Source organism: Octodon degus, unplaced genomic scaffold (assembly GCF_000260255.1).
Source record: "Octodon degus isolate 3935 unplaced genomic scaffold, OctDeg1.0 scaffold00007, whole genome shotgun sequence".
Taxonomy (NCBI): Eukaryota; Metazoa; Chordata; class Mammalia; order Rodentia; family Octodontidae; genus Octodon; species Octodon degus.
In genome coordinates this window covers 24265059-24274796 of record NW_004524583.1, presented here as the reverse complement: position 1 = coordinate 24274796, position 9738 = coordinate 24265059, and positions in this window count along the sequence as shown.

Below are 9738 nucleotides of genomic sequence, written 5' to 3'. Positions count from 1 at the left end.
TCTCTCTCTCTCTCTCTCTCTCTCTCTCTCTCTCTCTCTCTCTCTCTGTATGTCTCTCTCTCGTGTGTGTGTGTGTTCAGACTATCATGATTTCCAATCGAAAGTTCTAGTAAGAGCTGATCTGACATCTTCCCATATTGTGAGCTACTAGTACCTTCTCATGGGCAATCCATGCTGTTCTGTAGGGTCAGTCTTCAAGGGAGGCTAGTACCTACATAGGAGGCCAGGGTGTTGAGGAGCAACAGATTTTCCCTGTCACATGTGCTTGCTTCCTAGGGCTGAGAGCCTCCTTCTCTGTAACAAGCTCCCCCTCCCCACTTTTCTCTTTCATGAAAACAGCTTGCTGAGTGTGCCTCTCATGGACATGGTCTATGGCAATCACTTTGTAGCCAAAGATGCCTGGATTTGATTCCTGATTGTCTGCCTCCTAGCAATGGGACTCTGAGTAGGTTACTTAAACTCTCTTATCATCAAGTTTTTAACCATGAATATTGAGACAAGAAAGTCCTAATTTTGCAAAATTTTTGTGAGAATTAAAGCAATAATCTCATCAGAACCTGAAACAGTGCTCAGAACTGTAACTAAATGTTCATTATATGCTTGCTGCTGATTATAATGAATAAGTGTCAATTAACCACCAAAAAGAGACTGCTGGAGCCCCAGAGTCTGGGAGGCATAAGGAAGAGCCTTCCATGGAGGCTTTGAAGGAGTGAGGCCCTGGCAACACCTTGGTTTTGGACTTGTGACTTTTAGAACAACAAAAGAATAAATCTTTTGTTATTCAAAACCATGCAGTTTGTGATAATTTATTGTGGCAGGCCTATGAAATGAATACACCCCATCACAGAGCTAGGATTCAGTCCTACGAGCCAGCGAGATTGCTCAGTGGACTAAGTGCCTTCATAAGCAAGTGCTGGGACTGGAGTTTGATCCCCGGCACCACATGCCATGCCAGCCTTGCCCCCTGGGCATGCTGAGCTGGCTACCAAGACCGCATGGTGGCACACACCTGTAATCCCAACATGGGGGAGGCTGAAAACAGGAGGATCACTACAAGTCTGAGCTGCATAGTGACACCCCGTACCAAATACAGAAGAAAAAAAAAGATGTACTCTTCTGCCTTGCTGTTTCACAGGTCTCCCTAAGGGGGAACTATTGTTGATTTTATTTTTAGAGAGGATCCTGTAGTCCCAAGTGCATATTTAACTGGTAAAACCCTTTCCTTCATCCCTTCTACTTTCCTCCTCTGCCACTGTGCCTCCTGAGCTGGGGCCCTAAGTTCCATCTTTCATGTAAATGTTTTCATGTTACACAGGTCTCTGATTTAAAAGAGAAGGGGAAGGAGGCAGACAGCATGAAGTTACGCCAAGTACAATAGTAACAGAAACCCACACATCTTTTCCCCTTTTCTATACTCGCTGGTCAGGGCTTGACCTATTCCATGTGCTAGCCCTTCTCTAATTTGTGAATAAACACTTTGACAGTGCTGTTCATAACATCATAGTCCTCTGTGCTTACACATTTTAAAAAAATTAAATGATGTTATTATCAAATTAGGGTCAGAGTTCTCATCCTCTGATTTTCAGTAGCGATTATGCTTTCCCTTATGCATTTCAATGTGTTTGAGAAAAGTTTTATTTCTTGTGGATTCACGGACATTCCCTCTCCAATTGTCCACAGAAATCAGAAGCTGGCTTCAGCCTACACTTAGGATTTCCCAAGGCTTCAGGAAGCTAAGGTCTCTGTGAGAGCCCAGAACAACTCCTTCCTCGTGCCCACAAGGCTCATCGCCATCTCTTTGCTGCTGCTCCAGTCTGCCAGCATCTGTGTGGTGCTGAGTGGTACCAGAACTGTGCACATCCAGTGGCTCCCCTCTAGCAAGCACCCTACTTCAGTTGCTATAGAAATAGGCCCAAGAACCTAAGACTGGGTTCTTGTCTTGTATCCAGATTTAGGTGAACTCAATGTGGCTAAGACAGATGCCACTGTTCATGGACAGAAATGCAAGCCTGTGTTTCATTTGGCTTGTCAAACTAGTAAAGAGTCATGTCATGCCAAAAAGCTACAACTCTTGTTGCATAGGTCCTGCTTTACCTTGGTCTTAACCATCCAGTAGAAAAGTATGAAGACGAAATATAGGAAGTAAACCATGTTGTTATGTTGAGCTGTGGGGGACTCAGGTGAATAATTTCTGACATTGCCAGTTAAACAGAAGATCCAATGCTATTATGGGCTACTGGACTCTTTTAGAACATTTTGCTGAGTATACACACCTATAATATTCAACAATGGAACTTAAAAAAAATGGGGTATAACTATGAATGTCCATCTTGTATCTGTATTCAAAGTGGTTGGGATAGATATATAGTTGCATTCTCTTAATGAATAGAATGATTTTTTCTAATGGTGTTTGTAAGTACGATCACAAGTCTGCATCTTGTACAGCAATTAACCACTAAGAAGAATATATGCAGTGTATTATTTGTTGAAACTGTACTTCCGATTTGATTTGAAACTGTCTCATTGCTATCTGTTTATCAATAAAATTAAAAAAAAAGTCATGTCATGACAAAGGAATTGATTTATCTACTCCATTCTAAGATTTCCAGATGTGAGTTTCACTTGGAGGGTAGGTACCCTTGCTCAAGGGACTTAGGAAGATGAAGGGAGAACAGGGAAAAACAGCAGACTGGTATGGCACTTTTTTTAGTGTTTGATATCATAAATGCCCTTTGTTTTTCCAATATTATATCACATAAATGAGATCCCCTTTGACACTGGCTGGGTCTGAGGGGTGGTCAGGGTATAGGTAGCTTGAAGTGTGTGTATGAATGCTTGAAGGAAAATGGATGAGGCAGCAAACCAAGCACTGAATGTTGAATACCCTTTCTCTGAGCCAAGCTTTCTTGGTTTTTCTTAAAAAGAAATTGAAAATCAATCCAGAACACACACTATGCTTTGGCTTTTGTTATTGTAAAGTACATGCTCAATTTAAAAGTGGTACTGCTCGGAATAGAGCCATTGAGAAATGTTAAAGAGGATGGAGACTGGGAGGAAAGAAAAGAGAAATGGGAATATAAAGAATTTTAGGTCTCATAAAAGTCAATCTTTAAAATGGCACTTTCCCTCTAACCCAGGACAATAAGATAAACTGGAATGTGAGAAAAAACATGGACAAATCTTTCCTCAGCTACACTTCAAGCACCATGTTGCAGTGTTAGAAGGTGTCTTAGTTGCTCTTCTCTTGTTGCTGGGACAAATACCCAAGACTTAAAATGAGGGAAGGAAAGATTTATTTAGCTTACAGTTACTGAAGTCTTCAAGACACTGGAGGAGAGGCTGGGGCACTGCTGTGTCTCGGATGACCCTCTCCAAACTCTCAGAAAGCTTAAGCTAGCCAGTTTAATGATATGTACCTCTCTCGTCCCGCCCCTTAAGCTCTGCCCTGGTCCTCTGGCCCTGCCCCTCAAACCACTTGCTGCTTCTCCAGCTGCATCTGCCCCATGACCTACATGAGGCTTTGGTGGCACAACTAGACACAAACCATAACAGAAGAGAAGAAATAGTCTGCATAAGACAGTGAGACGAGCCATACACACTCCCTCTAAGTGATGTGCACCCTGTAGCCCTTTGTCCGTTGGCCCATGGCTCTGGGCTGTTCAGTCCTACAGGTAGATTGTGTCATCCAGGAAGGTGTCCAGATGTCAGAGTGCAGAGGGACCCACTGCGGGCTTGATGGAAGCCCGGATGCATTACTAAGGAAATGCAGGGACAGGAACATTTTCTTTGCTTGTGTTTTCCTCAAGGGCATAAGAAGACCCATATTGATTGAGTACCTAATAGCATGAGGGGAAGCAATAAGCTGTACATTTGACAGGCGGGACAAGAAATTTAAGTTGGTGTTAAACAAAGAGAAAATTTCACCAGAAGTTGGGGGTCTTACTGAGAAGACTTTTAGATGCCATCTTGAGTCCTTCCTCCCAGTCCAGCAATTACTGTGGATCCCAGAGTCTGCAGAGAGGCTGGGCAGTGGAAATTAGTGACCGAGTCCTTCACTTTGAAATCAGATTGATCTTCAACTCTTAGGACCAGAACCCAACAGTTAAGAGAAGCAAGTTGTTTAGTCTATCCTACTGCAACTGTATGGTGTGGGTGGCAAGAGCCGTGCTTCTAACTTGGGTTCTGGTGAGAAATGATAGAACAGTGAATAGTACATATTATGTCTGGAGCGTAATAAGTATTAACAAATATTAGCTGGTATTTTGCTACTATTCTATTATTTTAATAGAAGCAAAATAATAGCGTAAATTATTTCCTTTTCTTTTCTTTGGGTCTCATGCTCTTAGAGTACTAACATAATGTCTTCTCGCTACTTTCGTTGTTCAGGAATTGCAAATGTATCCGATCCGGCAGTTCGGCAAGGCCAGGAACTGAGGACATGAGGTGCAGCCATGTGGGTGCAGTTCAGCCTGGTGGATGGAGTTTGGTGGCACAGTTCTCGGAGGAGGGCCTGAGACCTGCAGCTAGGCCTGGTGAGCTGAGCTGCACTGCTATGGCCAGCAGGGCTCAGTCCAAGGCCCGGACCTACGGGAAGATCCTTCCAGCATGAAGGTAACAGGCGGTAACTTGGGTGAGCTCGTCTGCCTGGAAGACTCCAGGTATGTGAAGGTAAGATGCCCAGACAGAACTCAGGGGAACTAGTTAACATACAAATTCCCAATTTATGATCTGCTTTGCATATAGCTACGTTGTTTGCTCCTATGGTCTAAAATACAAAACTACTAGTTACCAAAGTTTGTCAACTTCTAAATATCACTTGATGGGCTGGTCAGATAGCTCAGTGGATGAAAGCACCTTCTTAGGCTGATTCAGGGGCCAGGGGTTCCATCCCCAGCATTCTGTGTCAGCCCTACCCCCAGGGTACGCTGAGATGGCGAATGAGACTGGGCATGGTGGTACGCACCTGTAATCCTAGTGCTTGGGAGGCTGAAAAACAGAAAGATCACTACAAGGCCAATCTGTGTAGTGAGACCCTATAGACCCTGTACTAAATACATTAAAAATAAATAAAATAAAGAAATTTCACTTGATGTTATTAATACTGATAATTGTACTACTGTAACTAGAACACCATATCTGCTTTAACCACATATTCTCCCTTGGGTAATAATACCAGGAGGTGCTTCGGTAATAAACTCACCAAAGACCTATACTGAAGGACTGCAGACAATGCCAAATATCCCACTATCAAGGGAGAAGGCAAAATCTTGGCACACAACAAAATAAGAATCTCTGGTTCAGAAGAGGTACCTAAAGAACAGACTCCTTACAGAGAGGCTCTGATTACAGTGACACAGGTACCTACTATCAAGCTGTCACATGAAAGTGTCACAGAAATCAAAATAAAGAGTTCTTTCTGAAATAGAAAATGACAAAATGAAGGAGCAAGATGCCATCTCAGGACCTGAGCCCATCCAGAATAAATCCAGGAGATAGTAACATAGAAGAAATAGGTAGTCACACACTGAAATCTCTGAAATAATGGCGACTAAAGAAACAAGTGCAGAATGGTATAGAGGAACTATGATCAGTAATAATCTCCTAGGTTAAAAAAATGATAACTCGGGGCAGGGGAGATGGCTCAGTAGGATAAGCACTTGACTGGCAAACACAAGGATCTGAGTTCAATCCCCGGTTCAGAAAAAAAAAAAATGATAACTATAATGAAAAGTTACTAAGAGTGTCTAAAGAGGACACTGATAAAAAATAGAGGAGAATAGAAAAATGATGGAAACTTTGAATGAACAATATAGGAAAGAAATAGAATGTATGAAGCAGATTCAGTTATATACAGGAAATTTAAAACTTCATTAAAAGTTTGCAAAACTGTTTGAATGAAAGTGAAGATAGACTTTCAGATCTTGAAGACATAGCTGCAGCTAGTGACCAAGAAAGGAAAAATCTCTTAAAAACAACAAGGATCCAGGAAATAATTATTTAATAGCTGGAAGATGATGCAAAGATGAACAACATAAGAACCAGATCACATTTAAAGTAAAACCCATCAGAATAACAGCAAATTTCTCAACACAACTCATCATATCAAGAAGATCATGGAGCAAAATATTTCAAGTCCTTTAAGAAAACAAATTCCAACCCAGACTAATATACCCTGAAAAGTTCTCTTTCAATTTTAATGTAGAGGTAAAATACTTCCATGACAAAGAACAACTAAAGCAATTCATGATGACTAAACCAACAGGAACTAGAAGACATCCTAGAATGGGAATAAAATGACCACAACTCCAAATAAGGCAGATACTTAAACATGAGAAAAGTAGGGAACCAATAGCAGGAAAATAACATGACAAACATAAGCTAATACATATTGATTATAAGCATCAATATAAATGGATTTAAATCACCAATTAAAAGAAATAGTGGCCGAGTGAATCAAGAAACAAAATCCAACAATATGCTGTATAAACGAAACTTATTGAACCCAAAAGAAATTCGTAGGCTGAAAGTCACAGGATGAAAAACAATGCTACATGCTGCAGGAGCTCAGAAAAATGCAGGGGTAGCTATTCCGTTTGCAGACAATCTGAATATCAAACAAAGAATGATTAGATGAGATAAAGAGGTCACTACATACTGGTTAAGGGAAAATTTCAAGAGGAAGAAATAACAGTCATAAATTTGCATGCATCAAATATGGGAACACACAACTATATATAAGACAAATTTTAAAAGACATGAAAAATCGATAACCAGCAACACAATCTTAACAGGGGACATTAGCACTCCCTTTTCTCAAAGAGATTAAGTCAATAGATGAAAAATTAGCAGAGACAGCAGAGCTAAACCAAGACTTTGAACAAATGGACTTAGTGGACATTTACAGTGTGTTCCACCCAACAACATCTGATACACATTATTTTCAGCTGCATATTGCATTCTCTAAAATAGACCCTATACTAGTCCATGCTTAAAAGAAAACAGATATCATCCCATGCATATTATCTGACCACAATACAACTGAACTGGAAATTGATGACAAAAGAAACTCCAAACAACTCCATAAACACATAGATTTTTTTTAAAAAAATCCTCCTCAGCAACAATGGGTTACAGATGAAAGTAAAAAGGAAATTAAACAATATCTACAAGCCAATGAAAATCCAAACACAATTTACTGGAATTTGTGGTATGCACTGAAAATAGTTTTCAGAGGGAAATATATAGTGCTGAACTCACACATTCAGGAAACAGAATGAGAAAAATGAATACCCTAATGCTGCACCTCAAACATCTAGAAGAATAAACTAAGCCCAAAGAATGCAAGAAATTATAAAGATTAGAGCAGAAAACAATGCAGTTGAGACAAAGAAAACAGTACAAAGAATTAATAGCTCAAAGATCTGATTTTTTGAAAGATAAAATAAAATTGATAAACCCCTAACCAACCCCTTCAGAGGAAAGAAAAAACTCAAATTCAAGCAATAAGGAATGAAAAGAGTGAAATTACTATAGATCCTGTGAAAATACAGAAGATCATCAATAGCTATGTTGAAAATCTTTACTCTCACAGAATGGAAAGCACAGAAGAAATGGACAGATTCCTAAATAGGAACAAACTATCAAAACTGAATCAAGAAGATATAAAAACTCTGAATAACCCAATGTAAGCCAATGGGAAATTGAAAATGTAATAAAAAACAAAGAAAAGCCCAGGGCCAGGGAGATGGCTCAGTGGAATAAGTGCTTCCCTGGCAAGCGCAAGGACCTGAGTTCAATCCCTGGTTTTGCAAAAAAAATAAAGAAAGATGGGGGCGGGGAGATGGCTCAGTGGAATAAGCGCTTCCCTGGCAAGTGCAAGGGCCTGAGTTCAATCCCCGGTTCCACCAAAAAAAAAAGAAAGAAAGAAAGAAAAAAAGAAAAGCCCAGGTCCTGATGGATTTACAGCTGAATTTTACAAGAAATTTAGAGAAAATTTAATCCCAATACTTCTCAAACTTTTTAATTAAATTGAAAATGAAGCAAAACTCCTAACCTCATTCTTGGAGGCAAGTATTATACCAAAACCAGAGAAAGACTCAACTAAAAAAGAGAGCTATAGGCCAATATCTCTCATGACCATAGATGTGAAATCCTCAATAAAACACTAGCAAATAGAATGTAGAAAGTCATCAGGAAGATTATACACTACAACTAGGTAAAATTCATCACAGAGGTGCAAGGATGGCTCAACATTCAAAAATCAATAAATGCAATACACTATATCAATAGAGCCAAAAACAAAAACCACATAATCATCTCAATAGATGCAGAAAAAGCTTTTGACAAAGTTCAGCACTCATTCATGATGGAAGCCCTACAGAAAATTGGAATAGATGGTCTCTCCCTCAAACTGATAAAAGCCATCTATGACAAACCAGTAGCCAATATCATCCTATGTGGAGAAAAACTAAAAGCTTTTCCTCTAAAATCAGGTACAAGACAAGGATGCCCACTATCATCACTCCTGTTCAGTGTAGTTCTGGAAACATTAGCCAGGGCCATTAAACAAGAGAGGAAAATAAAAGGATTAAGAATAGGTAAAGAAGAAGGTAAACTATCATTATTCACAGATGACATGATACTCTACATGGGAGACCCAAAAACTCCACCAAGAAGCTCCTAGAATTAAGGAATAAATTCAATAGCATAACATCTTACAAAGTCAACACCCAAAAATCAATAGCATTTTTCTACACAGATAACAAACTCACTGTGAGAGAAATTAGAGAAACAATACCCTTTACAATAGCATCCCCCCAAAAAAAAAGAAAAAAGAAAAGAGAAAGAAATGAAAGGCTTAGGAATTAATCTAACAGAGGAAGTAAAATATCTACATAATGAAAATTATAAACACACAAAAAAAAACAAAGAAAAAGAAAAAAGAAAATTAAAATATTCTAAAAAAAGAGATCGAAGAGGATTTTCGAAAATGGAAAGATATTCCTTGCTTCTGGATAGGAAGAACCAACACTGTGAAAATTCCCATACTCATAAAATTGTTATAGAGGATTAATGCAATCCCTATAAAAATACCATCAACATACCTCACAGATCTAGAAAAAAAACATTTCTAAAACCTATTTGAAATCAGAAAAGACCTAGAATAGCAAATGCAATTGTAGCCAACAAAGGCAAGACAAGAAGCATTTCAATCCCAGATTTGAATTTATATTACAAAGCCACTGTGATAAAATCAGCATGGTTCTGGCAAGAAAACAGATCTAAAGGTCAATAGAACAGATTAGAAGATGCAGATTCAACTACAAACACACTCAGCCAACTTATCTTTTACTGGAAGAAAGATAGCCTCTTTAAGAAATGGTGCTGGAAAAACTGGCTTTCCACATGCCAAAAACTAAAACTAGATCCAGGTCTGTTGCCATCCACTAAGCTAAAGCCAAATGGATAAAAAAAATCTAAACATTAAAATAGAAACATTAGAAGAGAGGGCAAGGAGAAAAGCTGGGAAACATGACAGGGGCAAAGCCATACATTTATACACACAAGATGGGTAAGGCAATGATCCTGAGAAACAGCAGGTTTTTGAAGTTAGCAGTTAATTGGTAGGATTCTCACCCTGACTAACTATACATGCTGATACCTATGAACCAAGCAACTGCATTGAAGATAGCAATGTGTAATAGAAGGGTCATGCTTGGAATGCCTGTCATTCTGGTC